Source organism: Macaca fascicularis, chromosome 17, assembly GCF_037993035.2.
Source record: "Macaca fascicularis isolate 582-1 chromosome 17, T2T-MFA8v1.1".
NCBI classification, from domain to species: Eukaryota; Metazoa; Chordata; class Mammalia; order Primates; family Cercopithecidae; genus Macaca; species Macaca fascicularis.
The window spans coordinates 72,366,713-72,388,366 of record NC_088391.1 but is presented as its reverse complement, the minus strand read 5'-3'; the positions used below and the strand labels follow the sequence as shown (position 1 = coordinate 72,388,366).

The 21,654-nt window shown below is 36.7% G+C and overlaps 1 long non-coding RNA gene across 1 annotated transcript in view; it reads left to right on the top strand.

The window, feature by feature from the left end:
- LOC123569840 (uncharacterized) overlaps positions 1-21,319 on the top strand; it is a 44,747-nt gene extending 23,428 nt beyond the window's left edge. Inside the window, exons 2-4 of the long non-coding RNA XR_006693660.2 lie at positions 2,913-3,120; positions 3,972-4,020; positions 21,250-21,319. This is a non-coding gene — a long non-coding RNA (uncharacterized lncRNA). The remainder of the gene's footprint in view (positions 1-2,912; positions 3,121-3,971; positions 4,021-21,249) is intronic.
- Positions 21,320-21,654: the final 335 nt, after the last annotated feature.

The window sequence follows — 21,654 nt, the reverse complement described above, 5'->3', positions numbered from 1 at the left end:
AATTAAGGAAAGCAATTGATATGGCCAGAACCTTCGTATTATGATATTTGTGTTTATAAATTATAAGATTTATAGTTTCTTTTGATATTTGATAATAATGCTTATTATATTTCAGATGATTAGAACACATATCTAACAGTCTAAAGGTAGATGTATAATATTCTCTTTTATTGGGGATGAGAAGTATTGACATTAAAATAGTACCCTAAAATAATAATTTGTATTGCAGGTATTCTTACAAGATTTATACCTTAGTACATGTCCATTTCTCTCTTCTGTTACATATATGTGTTTATACAGCATACACATCTTTGTTTTTGCAAAATAGAATTAATCTAGACAGTCGTCTGAAATTCATTTGCTTCACAGGACAATATACACTACATATTAATACTTGAATGCCTCTTTATTAATAAAAAAATACACTAGAAATACACTAGATAACAACATGCATGCCTAAGCACCCATATAGTCTGTATATGTGCTTGTGTTTGTATACATACACACATACATAAAAGTTTAGGTAAATGGGATTATACTATGAAACTATGCACTGTATATTTTAAAGCAAACATTTCTCTGCTTATATTAATCTGTCTCCTTTTCCTCTTTTTTGACTCACCATTTATTCACCATTGCCACCAACTCCATCCCCTATAGGTATGATGTTTATCCTCCCATGCTCTGTACACATTACAGCTGATTCCAGATGAGAAGCTGAGATCTACATTTATCATATAATTTCTAGATGAGAAACTGCCAATGCGAGGCCCTGGCATGATATTTGAAAGATTGAAGCAAAGCTCTTCGGGGCCATTTATTATTTTGCTGCAGGTATAGAAGGGACTGTGGAAAGACATAAACTGCACAGCTGCTTTTTCCTGAGCTTTTGTGGACCACTACCTTCATGATTCAGGCTCAAAAAGTCATCAGGTGGCAGCTTCTCTGATTGTGAAGCCCCTTACTACCTATATCATAAACACTTTATACATATAATTCATAGATGGTCTCATGTTTTCATCACACATACAACACACACACACACACAGATTTCATCAGTGTTAGCTTTATAGCAGTATTATCAATATGGGGTTAGATACTTCTCATCTTGTTTTTCTCACTCATCCCTACCTTATGAAACCCCAAAGAATCAAATTAGACCTTTAATGTAAGAGCTACAGTTCAGAAAGTGGTTGTACCTCTGTAGAGTCACTCATTCATTTTTTTCCATTGACTTATTTTTTACCGTTATCAAAAATGCATATGAAATATCATTGAACATATATACTTACATCCTAGTCTTTGGGTTTGTATAAATATATGACTATTAATGGATTTGTGCTATATAAATATATGTGTACTTTTAAAATTCGTTTTAAGAGATGTTGCCAAATTACTTTTGCAAAAGTATAACAGTTTAAGAGTCCTCCATCAATAGTAAGAGAGTCCATGATCCTGCATTCCCAAATTCACTAATAGCCATATTTTTCTATCTTAACTTTTCCTACCCTTTTGGATGTGACCGATGCCTCATTCTTATTTTATTTCTATGACTATTTTGTGACCTTGAATATCTTTTGTGACCTTGAATACCTTTTACATTAGAAATTTGAATTTGATCTTCAATGAATTTTCTATATAGTTTTCTTTTGGAGTTTTTCTTTTTAGTCAGTATTTTAAAAATGTTTCATATAATTTAGATATTAGTCATATATCTGTCACATTATATTTTAACTAAAAGATTTGGCTATTGATTTTTATATTAGCTGCTTCTTTAGAGAACTATATATATGTAAATAAAATTGTATATATCACATACTATATATGTACATATGCATAATATATATGTATGCAAACACATATTTATGTTAAAAAATTTTTTCCTCTTTACTTCCGATTGTCATGGTTAAGAAGATATTAATCATCTTAGGGTTAGATACCATTTAAGTTTCCTGGAGTTTAATTTTATTACTGTTTGTGCCTGCTAAATATGTCTTTTGAAAAGTGTAAATATGAAATTAACACTGTAATAATATTGAAATAATACATGGTCTAAAGGTTAGATGTGTTAAATACTCCTCCTGGAGTGATTTCATAGACCTCCACAGGTCTCAGCTGAATTAGATGCTGAATTAGATGGTATGCTACTGTTCTTATTACAGAATGTAAGCATTGCTAATCTACAGAAGAACATGCAGTTATTTTGAATAAAAATACCTGAAAATATGCTAGTCAGGTGAGATTATGGCAAATTTCATGGATTAAAGCAGTGTAGAGAAGAGGAATGTATTCATTTTTTGACTGGGCAGATTAGGGAAAGATTTATGTCTGATATTTTACATAAAAATGGAAGTAAATTATACATACAAAAGATGCCAGAGGAATAAGAAGAGTATAGTGTGGATTTAGAAGACAGAAAACTGTAAATGGGGATTTCCAAAAACTAAACAAAAAACTCAACTTTTAAGATTTCCTAAAAGAATATCTATTACATAGCTATGTTAAAAAAAAATTTCTCTTACTTTCTTCTTCTCCCTGAAAATAGTATTTCATGCTAAAACTGTAAGGTTTTCCGGTTATACAATTGATAATCACTAATAATCTTAATTTCAGATGCTTTGGAAAATACTTGCTTTTACACACACTTCTGTATATAAATCGACTAATATATTACTTAGACAAATAATTACATTTCAAAGTGTATTACACATATATAATCAAACTGGATAGCGCTATATTTGTTCACAAATATGCTATCTTCTCATCATCTTAATGTTTGCTACTAATACATATTATTGTAAATTTGACTGGGTAAATGATACTGAATTGTACTGGCATTTAAGGATGTAATTTTACATATATTTTGCAAGACATACTTATTTAATCATTATTTCAAATACATATTGTATTAGCCGGGGTTCTCTAGAGGGACAGAGCAAGGAGAGCCAGTCCAAGTCCCAAAACTGAAGAATTTGGAGCCTGATGTTGAAGGACAAGAAGCATCCAGAACGGGAGAAAGATGCAGGCTGGGAGGCTAGGCCAGTCTCTTTTTTCACGTTTCTGCCTGCTTATATTCTAGCCACACTTGCGACTGATTCGATTTTGCCCACCCAGATTAAGGTGAGTCTATCCTTCCCAGCCCACTGACTCAAATGTTAATCTCCTTTGGCAATGCCCTCACAGACACACCCAGGATCAATACTTTGTATCCTTCCATCCAGTCAAGTTGACATTCAGTATTAACCATCACAGATATGTTTTTTTATTTTTATTTAATTTTTATTGACAGATTATTTTACACATTTATTGAGTACAATGTGATGTTTCAATGTATATACATGTAACATAATGATCAAATTGAGGTAATTACCATATCTATCACTTTAAACATCTATTATTTGTCCATGTGGTGACAACATTAAAAATTTTCTCTTTTAATATCTTGAAATATATTATTTGCTCTAGTCACCATAAAGTGTAATAGAACACCAAAACCTATTCTTTCTAGATGTGACTTAGTTTTATTAATTTTAGAGACATCTATCTATCCACACATGCATGCACTGTCACACAGATATATACACATACCAATAAAATATTTATATTAAGAAATTAAGTTTATACTGTTACTTTCTCCAACAGTAGTTAACCTGTTCGCTAGTAAGATGTAACATTAACTTAGAATTTAGGCTAACATAGGAAAAGTTACTGATGAAAATAATGCTTTAATTTACTATGTTAGTTCCATATCTGTTACCATGAAAGAAGCAACAAAGTATTTTGATGACCTGCCACTGAAATCAAAAATGGAAAAGTTCTGCAAATTAGTTCTAATATAATGAAATCTGAAGAACTGTATTAAATGATTCCAAAGAGTTCAAATCAGAGCTCAGATTCTAGTAATTTCATTAAGTTCATGTACACTGAAAATGTTCACAGAATAATTAAAATATTACCACTTATTTTTATAGAGAAAAACAGAAGAATGAAATGTGCATGGCAGCTGGAGAAGTTAATTAGGTAAATTTAATTCATTCTCAATTATTAGAATGCAAAGTGAGAACAGATATTCTAAACACAAAACCAAGGCCAGTGTCTTTTCTGTTGATTACGAAAAGTTGAGGACTTTTATGAAATTTGTTTTTCAATTTTCTAAGATATCTATTTCACATTTACATAATAAAACACTTTACTGACTATGTCTCATGGGTTTGAGGCTTTTTCCACTTTAAAATTCAGAAAATTATCGGTGCTCACTTTTCACATGTATATATGATTCCTGAATTTACGATGCAGGAATTAATAATTAGTACTATAATTAAATTACTATCAGAATTAACATTTGACAAGTTAAATTGATGTAAGTTTGAAGATATTTTAGTAACAGAATAACAATATGAACAATTTAGATAATAGTGAAGATCTATTGAAGAAAATGCTATTTTCCCTTCTAATAATAACTTATCATTTATAGCCGTATTCCTTATGGATATATATGGCTGTATAAACCTTTTCCCAAGCGTAACAGTCAGAGCTCATTTTTAAAAGCCTCAGAAACTATTCTAGCCTACTTAAGCAGACAAGAAATGTATTAAGAATATTGGGTAACAAAGGATTATAAATCATGCTGCTATAAAGACACATGCACACGTATGTTTATTGTGGCACTATTCACAATAGCAAAGACTTGGAATCAACCCAAATGTCCATCAGTCACAGACTGGATTAAGAAAATGTGGCACATATACACCATGGAATACTATGCAGCCAAAAAAGGATGAGTTTGTGTCCTTTGTAGGGACATGGATGCAGCTGGAAACCATCATTCTCAGCAAACTACCCCAAGAACAGAAAACCAAACACCGCATGTTCTCACTCATAGGTGGGAGCTGAACAATGAGATCACTTGGACTTGGGAAGGGGAACATCACACACCGGGGCCTATCATGGGGAGGGGGAAGGGGGGAGGGATTGCACTGGGAGTTATACCTGATGTAAATGACGAGTTGATGGGTGCTGACGAGTTGATGGGTGCAGCACACCAACATGGCACAAGTATACATATGTAACAAACCTGCACATTATGCACATGTACCCTAGAACTTAAAGTATAATAATAATTAAAAAAAAAGAATATTGGGTAAAGTGGGGTATCGCTGGAAATCCAGGGGATCATGTTTGTTGAATGCATAACAAAGAACTATGTGCAAATAATGCCATATGGGAGGGATATCTGTGACTCCTCTGCCTCTGCAAGTTGAGGCCTTTCTGACATCCCCTTCTTCTTTTTCAAACTGAAATCTTTTTCAAACTGAAATCTCCAATGTGGGGTTCTCATCTGATGGATATAGTGCAGGTCATGTGCCTGTGCCTTGTGTCTGTAACAGTCTGTGAAAGCAAGCACACAGCTTGTCTTTCGGTGTGGGACACAGGTGGAAACTATTCCAAATGTATAAAGAATATTCAAATGGCAAAAGAATTAAAAATATCCACTTAAAATAAAAAAGCATACATGTAAGCAAATAACCTATAGTTTTGTTGTTGTTGTTGTTGTTTTTAAATTCTAGGTAATATATATGAAGTTGCAAACTAGGTAATTACCCAAGATACTTGAGCTTATAGAGTACATGAAAAGAGAATACCTCAGGGCTAATGCAGCTATTCAAAACATGGTAAAAATATATTCAATACCTTTCCACTATACGTATTATTTGACATAACAATATTGGTGCAATAGAACACTAAAATATTTTATTCTTTCTTTGCCCTAATTGCAGTTTAGCATAATATTTATGGAAATGAAAGCTGGATGAAATTGGCCTGTGTTCTAAACCTGATTAGCCTCTTTGCTGGCTCTGTGACTTTGGGCAGGTTACTCCACTAATCTGAAATTCAGTTTTGTTATTTATAGGTTTTATTAATAATGCTGACTGTACTGTTAGTTCTAATTAAAGACATACTGCTGCAGAAATATGACCATAGTGCCTTGGTTATTAAGAATCTAGTAAACTAAGACCAGTGGAGAAGCCAGGAAACTGAAAGTGCAAACATGGTGAGCCAGTGATATTAAGAGGACAGCGAAAGTAATCAGCAAGTTCAAAGTATGCTTGACTGATGTTTCTGCAAGATGTCAACGAGCAGTAAGAGCTTCACTCTTTCCTCAGCTAAAAAAATTTCCTTTAGAAACTGCAAAGAACTTCAGTGGAATAATAACATGGTTCTTTCAGTTGATGCAGTGTGCTTCACAGTCATCATTTCCTTTTGTAAGGAGTGTAAAATAACCTAATGGCTGTGTATTGAAATCACCTCCTGAATTGTGTGCACAAATATTTTTAGTTTCCATAGTGCATAAAGTTAGCTGCATCTTACCTTGGATATTAGATAAGCATCTCCCATACAAATTGTTATGTGACATAGAGACAAATTAATGACAATTTCTAAGAAAACAAAGTACAACGAAAACATAAAATCAAGCTTTGTGTCAAAAGTATAAGGCAGACAACAACACCTATGTAAAAGTTCTATGAGAGTTTAATTTAATAAAAAAGATAATACAGAAAAAAATGCTTTTAAAAGAGTTCATGAAGGTATTATGTAGTCATACAGGAGAATCTACAATATTGCTGAAGTGTATGTCCAAAGACTAAAATTATAGAAAATGTAAGGATGACATATGATGTTGAGAAAGGGTAGTTAGTCTAAGGCTATTCTATTAAAGAGTGGGCCTTGAGTACAATTTGTCGGAGCTACAATGATGTGAAGGTAAAAGGGTATTAAAGGAACGCAGAGGTAGAAGAATTCAGCACCAGGAGATTTTCTTTGCAGTTTTGTCCCTGCAACAAATGTATTTGACCTTGAAAAAATCAGTTAGCCACTTGAAGTCTCATTTCTTTACCTATGATGTCAAAGGTTCAAGTATTTATTTCTTATCCTAACCTTAAATTAATATATTCTTTCAAATATTTATTAACTCAGTAATTCATTCTAGGATCTTAAATTCTAACAGCAAAGCAGAGCAATAAACAGGTAAACAAATACAGGAACAACATAAATGTAAATTGCGGTAAACTTTATAAAGAGAATGAATGGGGGTGATATGACATTTACTAGTTATGAGGGGCTGGAGAGATTGAATTGTATTATCTATGATGGTTAGAGATGGCTTCTAGAGAAAACAATATTTTAGGTGATAATTGATGGATAGGATGTAGGCAGCAATGTAAACTCAAAAGAAGGACTATTTTAAGAAGCCAAAAGCTTAATGGCAAATGTGTTGAGGCTGGAAAGAATCCACCCTGTTTGAACAGCATGAAAAGGATGGCAAAGGTATACTGATTAAGCAGAAAGAAGAAATTTTTTAAAGTAAATAGACTTTGTGGTTTACATTTTTTATTTTATCCAGGTGCAAAGCGAAATTGCTGGGGGATTAACATACAGGTGTGACACGACTGGATTTATATTTTAAAATCATTCTCTGGCTGCAGTGCGAAATGGATTATAAGCTAGGTGAAAATGAATGGAGACAGGTCAGAAAAGCACTGTTACGTGAACAATGATGGTGGTCTGGACGAGGATAGTAGCAAAACTGTGGATGGATTCGAGACAAATCAGTTTTTTTTTTTTAAGTCTTAACAATAGTTTAATTGACATCTGTACTATACCAGACCCTTTCAAAGGCCTAGTGAATAAAACAATGCGTGCTTTTGAACATAGAGATGTGCCACACAGATTCTCTTGTTCACCTTAAAGGAAAACTCTTTGTACCAGCTACTAAGAGTACTGTAAAAAATACTTTGACCAGCAATTTCCTTCAAGCCATGCCCACTGCAAAGTTAGCCCTCAGTTTTATCTGCTTTACAGGTTATTGCTACTGCTGTGGGCCTGCACTGTGGGCCTGACTTTAAGGCAATTGATGGTCAAAGTTAGCCCTCAGCTTTATCCTTTATAGGTTATTGCAGCTGCAAAGAACTACCTCCTGCAAGGCTACACTCTTCCAGGGATGGCCTACATTTGATAACTGATTGACTCAGAGGTATAAAAGCTTGACCATTTCACCCCAGCACTTGAAAACAGGGATGTGCCATTTCAGCTGCAAAACTCTCCATGGGTTTGGCTGAGACTGCCAGGCCTGCATTATTGAGCTCAACTCCTGTCTTTGTTTATTTCTACTATTGCCACACCTCTACAGATATTGATTCCAATGGCATTTCCTAACCAGCATCCTGGATACTAAATCCTGTCTCATGGTCTGTTCCTGAATACTCAAACTGTGACGAATAGTACGGATTCAGATATAATTTAAAAAGAAGAAGAAGAAGAAGAAATGGAGGATTTTTTTTATTTTTTTCTTTTCTTTTTTTTTTTTTTTGAGATGGAGTCTCACTCTGTCACCCAGGCTGGAGTGCAGTGGCATGACTTCTGCTCACTGCAAGCTCTGCCTCCCGGGTTCATGCCATTCTCTTATCTCAACCTCCCAAGTAGCTGGGGCTATAGGCACCCACCACCACACCCAGCTACTTTTTTTTTTTTTTTTTGTATTTTTAGTAGACATGGAGTTTCACCATGTTAGCCAGGATGGTCTCGATCAAAACGGAGGATTTTTTATAGATGTTTTTACCCTAATTTGTGAGTGGTTTTGCTATTTATTGAGATAGAGAAGGTGTGGGAAAATAGATTTGGTGGTAGGTAACAACTCAAACACTCTGTTTTGCACATGAGTGACCAAAATCTTTTTTAAAAAATTTTTTTGTCTTCAGTGACCCAAGGGTCATTTACAAATACATTGTCTAATACTTAAATGTTTAGATATTTTCCAACTATCTTTCCAGTATTGATTTCTAATTTAATTTCATTCTGATCTCAAAATAGTCTTTGCATTACTTCAATTATGTGTATTACACCCTGTGATATTGCCTCACAGCCCATGGATCTTTTTTCTCATTCTGTATTCTTTTTACATTCTACTTTGTCAGTCTCTATTGGCATGTATTAGAGTTCTGTGAAACTTTCCTTGATTGTCACGGCTCCACTACTTCATCTGTTGAAGGCATTCTTCATTTCTGTTAGTTTAAAACATTTCTAACCTTTTCTTTTTTTATAGTTTCTAATTTACATTATTCATCATTGATTGTACGTTGTCTACTTTTTTCCGTTACAGCCAATAACATGTTAATCACAGTAATTTTAAGTTCTCTGATGAATAATTCCAACATCCATATCGTGCCTGAGCCTTAGATGATCGCTTAGTCTCTTCAGACTATGTTTTTTTCTTGCCGATTGTAATGTCTTCCAGTGAAGAGAGTAAAAAAGTTGCAAGTAACAAGGTGGATGTGATACTTTTATGTGCCAGCTTGACTATGCTGCAGTCTGTATTATGCAATCAAATGCTCTTGTTCAAACCATGTTGTTGCAAATAACAAGATCCCATTCTTTCATGGCTCAATCCTACTTCATTGTGAATGCCTGTGTCAAAATATCTCATTTATCCTGTGAATATATACACCTGCCATGTTACCTATAAAAATTTAAAAAAGACTAATCTAGATACTGCTTTAGAGTATTTTGTGTATGTCATTAACATCTACAATCAGTTGAGTTTAAGTAAAATAGATTATATAACATTATTTGGGTAGACTCTATTCGATCAGTTAAAAAGACTTAATACAGAAATAAAGTTTCCTTGAGGCAAAAATGGTAGATTGTCACTGTCTGTGCTTGTGGATTGCAGTTTATCTCCTCACCCTATAGGCTTCAGCTGGCCCATCCTGAGGGCCTGACCTGCAGATTTCTAGCCAGCCTTGATGAAAATCCCATAAAACAATTCCTTGCTATAAATCCTTCTCTCTCTCTCTTTCTCTCTCTCCACACACACGTGCATATATATCCTACTGTTTTTATTTCCCCATTGGAACCTTGCCTGATATAGACTTTGATACCAAGAATTGTTCCTGAGGAATAGAATCTTACCATGATTTTTCTGAATTGATTCTGTGTTTTCTGGATTTGTTCTCTAGTGTGACTAGACTTAAAGCACTAATGACTTCATTTCCAGTGACAGTGCATGGCATAATGTGGCAATAGATATATGCAAAATTTCACCATCATTGGATATTCCCAACCAAATATCCATAAAAGGAAAAGTTTTGAATGACACGTATTTGTAGTTCATAAAAAATGAGTGGCATATATTTGTACCTTAGAACATTTTAGTCAAACTAAGTTATATAATAAGATAGATTGGGTGCTCATAACTGCACTGGAGAAAGTAGAGGAATAATTGGATGAGCTCAGTGTCTAGCTCCACATATATTACCTAAGAGTTTCTATGTCTGCACTGAAAGAAACCCTTCTTTCCTATAGCCACAGGATTGAAATCTTTGAACACCATACCTAGAGTCTCATCTTGCAAGAGGCAGGATTAGAATACAAATTGACTTCCCAACCTATGAGTTGACTACTGTTTAAATGAGGGCATTGACTAGAAAGAAATATAATCCTGGAAATTAGAATGAGGACATGGGGGAAGATGTTTAGGAAGCTGGGAACATGGAAAACCCAAAATTGTGCTGAGTCTTTGCTAGTGTAAGCAGCATCTCCCCTCCTGTTTGAAGAGGTTACCCTGCCATTTCCTGCAGAAACTGTAATGGCCTCCATTATGGAGTTTTCTTGAAAGTCACTGCTGATTATTCTCAGGACATACCTTTACCACCCTTCTTTGCTTCTGGATCTATAACTAGACTCAAGTCCCAGTATGCCTCAGAAGGTGGAGTACAAGTATGGCTCGCAAGAAAAGCAAATCCCTATACACCAAAGAAATGCATGATTTTTCTGTCTATTCCAGTAGGAATATGTGTAACAGTTGGTAGTAAATATGTGAGACAATGAGAGAAGAAACATAAAGTTGTATCAAACTTGATATATGGATATAGACCAACTAAGGTAAGATTCTGGATTCAATATTTTAGCCTGAGGAGTTAGAATGAGTCCTAATAGTTTGGTTGGTTAGCTAAAATATGGACCAAAGATGGTGTACAGTAAATACAGTTGGAATATCAGAACTGCCTTTGTATACTGTAGAGGAAGTTATTTAAAGGTTTAGGGATATTAAAATGTTAGAGTGGATTTATCATGTAACACTTGCTCACCCACCCTGGGACAGTTCAGAGGATATACCTTTTACCATACCTGTGGGAAATACATTTGTGAAGGGAACCCTGGCTTTCTTCAAGAGCCTTGTGGTCATTCTTCTCTGTAGGTCAGAAATTACAGTGGGGAGGACTGCCACCAAGCTGAGATTTCTAAAGGCAATATGGATATTGGATACTGAGGTAGCAGGTGTCAAATAATGGCAATTAATCACCAAAGACAAGAAGAAGTTTACTATAATGGACAGAGGAGTCAAAACATTAACCAAAATACTCTAATAGACAAATAGATAAAGGCCTATGGAATTTTCTACTTAATCACGGTGTAATTAGAATTAAAACAGATGGACGGTCTCCTAAATCCTTACTTGATCTGCATATGAGAAAAAGAGTTCCAGGTCAAGTGAACAAAAGTGTAGCTTAAAAACTGAGTATCACACCGTGCTTCAATTAATTTTCAGACTTAAGCCACTTTGGAGACCCAGAACCTTTTGAATGAAAGGCAAGCTAGAACTCCTTGAGGAAGTATATTGCCAAACTTTTCACCGTTAGTCTTTTCCTAGCCTTCCCTGAAGACAGCCGTGGGCATTTGCCAGGGTGACTCTGCATAGAGAAAAGAAAAATAATCAGACTTTTGAGAATTGTTATATATAGGATCTGACATAAGACTAATTCCAGGAGGCCCAACACACTAATGTGGTCCATCAGTGAGAATAGGGGCTTAAGAAGGTCTGGTGCTCAATGGAATTTTAGCTCAAGTTCTTCTCACAGGGGGTACAATAGATTCCCCAACTTATCTTGTGGTTATTTCTCTAGTTCTGGTATGGAAATATATGAGAATAACTTATAATAAATTCCAGGCCATGGAATCTAAGAGTATTTCCTAAATCACAAAGGAATAACAAATTCAAAAATACTGCCCACAGCCAAGAAATGAATCCTCAACCACTAAACTAGAGATTATATCTCAAGCTAGACTACTTGGCAGAGCCTAGTTTTACTAAAGATGAACATTTGCTAAAATGTCAAAGTCTAAACCAAAGCTTCCTAACTGCCAATGCTGTCGGCTTAAACAGAGGGAAAATCTCTTTCTTCTTTCATTTTTGATGGTGTGCTTCTTGGTAAAAGGATATGCACTAATGATATTTTAATCTGGGTCCCTTTACAATCTTATTTATTTATTTATTTATTTATTTATTTATTTATTTATTTTTATTATACTTTAAGTTCTAGGGTACATGTGCATAACGTGCAGGTTTGTTACATATGTATACTTGTGCCATGTTGGTGTGCTGCACCCATCAACTCGTCAGCACCCATCAACTCGTCATTTACATCAGGTATAACTCCCAATGCAATCCCTCCCCCCTCCCCCTTCCCCATGATAGGCCCCGGTGTGTGATGTTCCCCTTCCCGAGTCCAAGTGATCTCATTGTTCAGTTCCCACCTATGAGTGAGAACATGTGGTGTTTGGTTTTCTGTTCTTGTGATAGTTTATGAGAATGATGGTTTCCAGCTGCATCCATGTCCCTACAAAGGACACAAACGCATCCTTTTTTATGGCTGCATAGTATTCCATGGTGTATATGTGCCACATTTTCTTAATCCAGTCTGTGACTGATGGACATTTGGGTTGATTCCAAGTCTTTGCTATTGTGAATAGTGCCGCAGTAAACATACGTGTGCATGTGTCTTTATAGCAGCATGATTTATAATCCTTTGGGTATATACCCAGTAATGGGATGGCTGGGTCATATGGTACATCTAGTTCTAGATCCTTGAGGAATCGCCAATCGTTAAAAAGTCAGGAAGCAACAAGTGCTGGAGAGGATGTGGAGAAATAGGAACACTTTTACACTGTTGGTGGGATTGTAAACTAGTTCAACCATTATGGAAAACAGTATGGCGATTCCTCAAGGATCTACAATCTTATTTATTTATTTAACTTTAAGTTCTGGGGTACATGTGTGGAAAGTGCAGTTTTGTTACACAGGCATACATGTGCCATGGTCGTTTGCTGCACCCATCAACCCATTACCTACATTAGGTACTTCTCCTAATGCTATCCCTTCCCTAGCCCCCACCCCTGACAAGCCCTCAAGTGTGATGTTCCCCTCCCTGTGTCCATGTGTTCTCATTGTTCAACTCCCACTTATAAGTGAGAACATGTGGTGTTTGGTTTTCTGTTCTTGTGAGTTTGCTGAGAATGATAGTTTCCAGCTTCATCCATGTCCCTGAAAGGACATGAACTCATCCTTTTTTATGGCTGCATAGTATTCCATGGTGTATATCTGCCACATTTTCTTTATCCAGTCTATCATTGATGGACATTTGGGTTGGTTCCAAGTCTTTGCTATTGGGAATAGTGCCTCAATAAACATATATGTGAATGTGTCTTTATAGTAGAATGATTTATAATCCTTATACCTAGTAATGGGATTCCTAGGTCAAATGGTATTTCTACGTCCAATCCTTGAAGAATCACCATACTGTCTTCCACAATGGTTGAACTAATTTACACTCCCACCAACAATGTAAAAGCATTTCTATTTCTCCATATCCTCTCCAGCATCTGTTGTTTCCTGACTTTTTAATGATTGGCATTCTAACTGGCAGGAGATGTTATCTCATTGTGGTTTTGATTTGCATTTCTCTAATGACCAATGATAATGAGCATTTTTTATATGTTTGTTGGCTGCATAAATGTCTTCTTTTGAGAAGTGGCTGTTCATATCCTTCATCCACTTTTTGATGGGGTTGTGTTTTTCTTGAAAATTTGTTTAACTTCTTTGTAGATTCTGGGTATTAGCCCTTTGTCAGATGGATAGATTGCAAAAATTTCCTCCCATTCTGTAGGGAGGAAATTTCACCCTGATGATAGTTTCTTTTGCTGTGCAGAAGTTATTTAGTTTAATTAGATCCCATTTGTCTATTTTGGCTTTTGTTGCCTTTGCTGTTTGTGTTTTAGACATGAAGTCTTTGCCCATGCTTATGTCCTGAATGGTATTGACCAGGTTTTCTTCTAGGATTTTTATGGTTTTAGGTCTTATGTTTAAGTCTGTAATCCATGTTGAGTTTATTTTTGTATAAGGTGTAAGGATGGGTTCCAGTTTCAGTTTTCTGCACATGGCTAGCCAGTTTTCCCAACACCATTTATTAAGTAGTGAATCTTGTTCCCTTTGCTTGTTTTTGTCAGGTTTGTCAAAGATCAGATGGTTGTAGATGTGTGGTGTTATTCCTGAGACCTCTGTTTTATTTCATCGGTTTATATATCTGTTTTGGTTCCAGTACCATGTTGTTTTGATTACTGTAGCCTTGTGGTATAGTTTGAAGTCAGGTAGCATGATGCCTCCAGCTTTTTTCTTTTTGCTTAAGATTGTCTTGGCTGTGTGGGCTCTTTTAAGGCTCCATATGAAGTTTAAAAGTAGTTTTTTCCAATTCTGTGAAGAAAGTCAGTGGTAGCTTTATGGGAATAGCATTAAATCTATAAATTACTTTGGGCAGTATGGGCATATTCACAATATTGATTCTTTCTAGCCATGAGCATGGAATGTTTTTCCATTTGTTTGTGTCCTCTCTTATTTCCTTGAGCAGTGGTTTGTAGTTCTCCTTGAAGAGGTCCTTCACATCCCTTGTAAATTGGATTCCTAGGTATTTTATTGTTTTAGTAGCAATTGTGGGTGTGAATTCATTCATGATTTGGCTTTATGTCTGTTCCTGGAATAGAGGAATGCTTGTGATTTGTGCATATTGATTTTGTATCCTGAGACTTTGCTGAAGTTGCTTATCAGCTTAAGGAGATTTGGGCTGAGATGACTGGATTTTCTAAATATACAATCATGTCATCTGCAAACAGAGACAACTTGACTTCCTCTCTTCCTATTTGAATACCCTTTACTTCTTTCTCTTGCCTGATTGCCCTGGCCAGAACTTCCAGCACTATGTTGAATAGGAGTGGTGAGAGAGGGCATCCCTGTCTTGTGCCAGTTTTCAAAGGGAATGCTTCCAGTTTTTACCCATTCAGTATGATATTGGTTGTGGGTTTGTCATAAATAGCTCTTGTTATTTTGAGATACATTCCATCGATACTGAGTTTATTGAGAGTTTTTAGCATGAAGGGGTGTTGCATTTTGTCAAAGGCCTTTTCTGCATCTATTGACATAATCGTGTGGTTTATGTTGTTGGTTCTGTTTATGTGATGGATTACGTTTATTGATTTGCATATGTTGAACCAGCCTTGCATCCCAGGGATGAAGCTGACTTGATTATGGTGGATACACTTTTTGATGTGCTGCTGGATTCAGTTTACCAGTATTTTATTGAGGATTTTTGCATCGATGTTCGCTGGGGATATTTATCTGAAATTTTCTTTTTTGTGTGTGTCTCTGCCAAGCTTTGTTATCAGGATGATGCTGGCCTCATAAAATGAGTTAGGGAGGATTCCCTCTTTTTCTATTGTTTGGAATGGTTTCAGAAGGAATGGTACCAGCTTCTCTTGGTACCTCTGGTAGAATTCAGCTGTGAATCTGTCTGGTCCTGGACTTTTTTTGGTTGGTAGGCTATTAAATACTGCCTCAATTTCAGAACTTGTTATCGATCTATTTAGGGATTTGATTTCTTCCTGGTTTAGTCTTAGGAGTGTGTATGTGTCCAGGAATTTATCCATTTCTTCTAGATTTTCTAGTTTATTTGCATAGAGGTGTTTATAGTGTTCTCTGATGGTAGTTTGTATTACTGTGGGATCAGTGGTGATATCCTTATATAATTTTTTATTGCATCTATCTGATTCTTTGCTCTTTTCTTCTTTATTGGTCTGACTAGTGATGTATCCATTTTGTTGATCTTTTGAAAAAAAAACAGCTCCTAGATTCAATGCTGTTTTTGAAGGGTTTTTCATGTCTCTATCTCCTTCAGTTCTTCTCTGATCTTAGTTATTTCTTCTCTCTTGTTAGCTTTTGAATTTGCTTGCTGTTGCTTCTCTAGTTCTTTTTTTTTTTTTTTTTTTTTTTTTTTTGAGACGGAGTCTCGCTCTGTCGCCCAGGCTGGAGTGCAGTGGCGCGATCTCGGCTCACTGCAAGCTCCGCCTCCCGGGTTCACGCCATTCTCCTGCCTCAGCCTCCCGAGTAGCTGGGACTACAAGCGCCCACAACCGCACCCGGCTAATTTTTTGTATTTTTAGTAGAGACGGGGTTTCACCGTGGTCTCGATCTCCTGACCTTGTGATCCGCCCACCTCGGCCTCCCAAAGCGCTGGGATTACAGGCGTGAGCCACCGCGCCCGGCCCTCTAGTTCTTTTAATTTTGATTTTAGGATGTTGGTTTTAGATCTTTCCTGCTTTCTCTTGTGGGCATCTAGTGCTATAAATTTCCCTCTAAACACTGCTTTAGCTGTGTCCCAGATATTCTGGCACATTGTGTCTTTGTTCTCATGGTTTCAAAAAACTTCTTTATTTCTGCCTTAATTTCATTATTTACCCAGTAGTGATTCAGGAGCAGGTTGTTCAGTTTCCATATAGTTGTGTGGTTTTGGGTGAGTTTCTTAATCCTAAGTTCTAATTTTTTTGCACTGTGGTCTGAGAGACTGTTTGTAATGATTTCTATTCTTTTGCATTTGGTGAGGAGCATTTTACTTCCAATTATGAGGTCAATTTTAGAATAAGTGCGATGTGGTGCTGAGAAGAAGGTATGTTCTGTTGATTTGTGGTGGAGAGTTCTGTAGATGTCTATTAGCTCCACTTGGTCCAGAGCTGACTTCAAGTCCTGAATATGCTTGTTAATTTTCTGTCTTTTTGATCTGTCTAATATTGACACTAAGGTGTTAAAGTCTCCCACTATCATTGTGTGGGAGTATAATTCTCTTTTTAGGTCTCTAAGAACTTGCTTTATGAATCTGGGTGCTCCTGCATTGGGTACATATGTATTTCGGATAATTAGCTCTTTTTGTTGCATTGATCCCTTTACCATTATGTAATTCCCTTCTTTGTCTTTTTTGGTCTTTGTTGGTTTAAAGTCTGTTTTATCAGAGACTGGGATTGCAAGCCCTGCTTTGTTTTGCTTTCCATTTGCTTGATAAATATTCCTCCACCCATTTATTTTGAGCTTATGTGTGTCTTTGCATGTTAGATGGGTCTCCTCAATACAGCACACAGATGGGTCTTGACTCTTTATCCAGTTTGCCAGTCTGTATCTTTTAACTGGGGCATTTAGCCCATTTACATTTAAGATTAATATTGTTATGTCTGAATTTGATCCTTCAGTTCAACTTTGCTGAATCTGATGATTATGTGTCTTGGGGTTGCTCTTCTCGAGGAGTATCTTTGTGGTGGTGTCTGTATTTCCTGAATTTGAATGTTGGCCTGCCTTGCTAGGTTGGGGAAGTTCTCCTGGATAATGTCCTGAAGAGTGTTTTCCTACTTGGTTCCATTCTCCCTGTCATTTTCAGGTACACCAATCAAACGTAGATTTGCTCTTTTCACATAGTCCCATATTACTTGGAGGCTTTGTTTGTTCCTTTGTACTCTTTTTCTCCTTAATCTTGTGTTTTCACTTTATTTCATTAAGTTGATCTTCAATCACTGATGTACTTTCTTCCACTTGATCGATTTGGCTATTGATAATCGTGTATGCTTTGCAAAGTTCTCGTGCTGTGTTTTTCAGTTCCATCAGGTCATTTATGTTCTTCTCTAAACTGTTTATTCTAGTTAGCAATTTGTCCAACCTTTTTTCAAGGTTCTTAGCTTCTTTGTATTGGGTTAGAACATGCTCTTTTAGCTAGGAGGAGTTCGTTATTACCCACCTTCTGAAGCCTACTTCTGTCAATTCATCAAACTCATTCTCTGTTCAGTTTTGTTCTCTTGCTGGCAGGGACTTGTGATCCTTTGGAGGAGAAGCGATTTTCATCTTGTTTGTGCTGGTTTCTTTGTGGATTTATCTACCTTTGGACTTTGATGTTGGTGACCTTCGGATGGGGTCTTTGAGTGGATGTGCTATTTCTTTCTGTTTGTTGGTTTTCCTTCTGACAGTCAGGCCCCTCTGCTGCAGATCTGCTGGAGTTTGCTGGAGGTCCACTCCCAACCCTGTTTGCCTGGGTATCACCAGTGGAAGCTGCAAAACAGCAAAGATTGCTGCCTGTTCTTTCCTCTGGAAGCTTTGTCCCAGAGGAGCACCTGCCAGATGCCAGCCAGAGCTCTCCTGCACGATGTGTCTGACAGCCCCTACTGGCAAGTGTCACCCAGTCAGGATACACAGGGGTCAAGGACCCACTTGAAGAGGCAGTCTGACCCTTAGCAGAGCTTGAACACTGTGCTGGGAGGTCCACTGCTCTCTTCAGAGCCATCAGGCAGGGACCTTTAAGTCTGCTGAAGCTGCACCCACAGCTGCCCCTACCCCCAGGTGCTCTGTCCCAGGTAGATGGGGATTTTATCTATAAGTCCCTAACTGGGGCTGCTGACTTTTTTTCCGAGATGCCCTATGCAGAGAGGAGAAATCTGGCAGTCTGGCCACAGCAGCCTTGCTGAGCTGCAGTGGGCTCCGCCCAGTTCAAACTCCTGGTGGCTTTGTTTACACTGTAAGCATAAAACCACCTACTCAAGCCTCAGCAATGGTGGACACCCCTCCCCCCACCAAGCTCGACCTCCCCAGGTCGATCTCAGACTGCTGCTGTGCCGTCAGCAAGAATTTCAAGCCAGTGAATCTTAGTTTGCTGGGCTCTGTGGGGGTGGTACCGGTGGAGCCAGACCACTTGGCTCCCTGGGTTCAGTACCCCTTTCCAGGGGAGTAAAGGGTTCTGTCTCACTGGCATTCCAGGTCCTGTCATACTGGCATTCCAGGTCCTGTCACACTGGCATTCCAGGCGCCACTGGGGGATGGGGGGGGCACGGGAAACTCCTGCAGCTAGTTGGGTGTCCGCCCAAAGGGCAGTTTTGTGCTTGCAACCCAGAGCCCTGGTTGGGTAGGCACCACAGGGAATCTCCTGGTCTGTGGGTTGCGAAGACTGTGGGACAAACTCATTATCTGAGCCAGAGTCCCCAGTTCCTCAGGCTCAGTCCTCACGGCTTCCCTTGGTTAGGGGAGAAAATTCCCTGACCTTTTACACTTCCTGGGTGAGGCAACTCCCGACCCTGCTTCGGCTCACCCTCCGTGGGCTGTACCCACTGTCCAACCAGTCCCAAAGAAATGAACCAGGTACCTCAGTTGGAAATGCAGAAATCACCCACCTTCTGCATGGATCTCACTAGGAGCTGCAGGCCAGAGCGTCTCCTATTCGGCCATCTTGATCAGGATTGAGACAATTTTCTTTATTAAATGGTACTTGAATTTAATGTATGTTCATAAATAGAGACTCTCTGGGTTAGATGCAGGATGAGTACTGATTATTCCTAATGAATATCAGGTTCTGTGAGTGAGTGGCAAACCATGTTTGAATACTGCTGCTGGGAACATTTATAAGAAGATTAATATGGACAATAGTGACAATGACCATAACAAAAAAGCAAAACATGATTAAACATGTTTAGTAAATGGAGAATAAATTTAAAATCCTTTAAAAAGGTTAAAATTATCATAATATGTTAATATTTGACATTCATGATATGTTTCCATCCTTCACACTCATATGTGTTGAAGACTTACACAGGCATTTCTATAGTTTAATAGAAAATACTCCTATAAAAACTTAGGAAATCTTAAACAGCTAAAATGGAAGTCTTATAATGAAGAATTTATTAAGCTTTAATGGTCTCATACATTTCTAGAGTTATAAAAATTAAAATTAACATTGCTGCATAGCCTAAATTACAAAATAGCTATTGAGTCAATGGTCAGATTTCTTAGAGATATGAGAGTAGAATCTTTTCTTCTCTGAAATACATCATTAAGATTTATTTAAATGGAATATTGACTTCGCATTTAATTTGCTTCAGGAGACTCATTAGTTGTTTACGTATAATATCAATTTGAACTAAGCCATTATCTTCCAAGGGTCATAATAGGGGAGAGTGTTTAAGAAGGGTAGGAGAGTGTTTCTTAAAACAGTTCTGCCAATAACCACTTCTTACACCCTAGACACACTGTTATCACTCTGTATTTTAATTTATTTAATCCTCAAAAAAGCTTTATGAAATAATTGTTCATCTGTAGACTCAGGCACCCAATGTGATTCTGGAACTAGGATTCATCTTTGACATTTTAACTCCAGAGTCTGTGTTGTTAAGCATCTTCTTGTCAACTAAATGCCTCTCCAAGTTCTATTTCATATATACTAAATCCAACCATACGAGACTAAAGTCCACTTAGGAATTTAATATTGATTATTATTCAACAAATATATTAGAGAATACTTATTTTCCAAGAATAAAAAGTCAATTTGTACCTTCCAAGTAACAAAAATAATACGCAGGCTTTAAATTTTGTATTGATGCATTTTTAATCACCTTGTTTGCTTACTATTTCATTTTGTATACATTTCATGTTGTTTTGAAATTATGGAATGTTTCATGTGTGCTAGGATACCTTTATTCAATGTTATAGGTCATATTCATAACTTCCTCAATGATAATAAAATCTGAAGATTAAAAATAATGCCATAGTCAAACTTTTATAGCAAAAGTTTGAAATAAATTTGCAATTAATATTTTGAAACATCAGAAACTCAGCTGACGTTTACTGTCAGATTAAACATAACAGAAAATGTAAAGACTCTTTCAAAATAGCTTACATATATTATTCCAATTTGCTTTATATTTCTTAACTAAAATCATGCCTTGAAAACTTTAGGAAATCTTATTATAAACACCTGACATTTTTGTTATCAAACAGAATAAGTAGAAAAGTGGTGTTTAAAAACATAAATTTATAACACAATTTTAAAATATCAATAGGTAAATTAATTATTGATAGTAAAATATACCTAAGTATAATCTAATAGGATTACTTTTAAAATCTCATTTTATGATGAGATTCTTGAACTCATTCTTAAAAAGTCATTTTCTTTGACAAGTTTCCAAAGAACAACTGGGCTCGGTCTAAGTGCCACAGAGAATAGCATAAGGCATGTAGTAAAGTGACACTAAGATTAAAGCAGTGTCTGGCATTTTGCTTCTCTACAGGCAGAAGATGACTCAATTAAAATTTTAGGAAATCAAGTTTCTTCATGAATTCCCTAACACTATGAGTAGGCTCTGTACCCTTAAAGTCAAAGGCCCAATAACAAAGCAGCAGGCACACACAATGGCTGATATTCAACGCAAATAATCCATGCCAGCAGAGTGGAAGAGGAACTTTAATGACATCCCAGGACTAGAGTCCCCTTCCATCGATTGAAATCCAGCAGATGGACTAAGTGTGACAATCTGGACATGCAAATGTCAAATTGGCTCCTATAGACTATGTTCACGTCACCCTATGGTACAGTAACAGCTCCCAATGTATCCTTGGACCTTGTAATCTCTGCTATTTACAACCCTAAACTTTCTCAAACTGAAAGGAGGTTTCTCAAAAACTGAAAGTAGAAC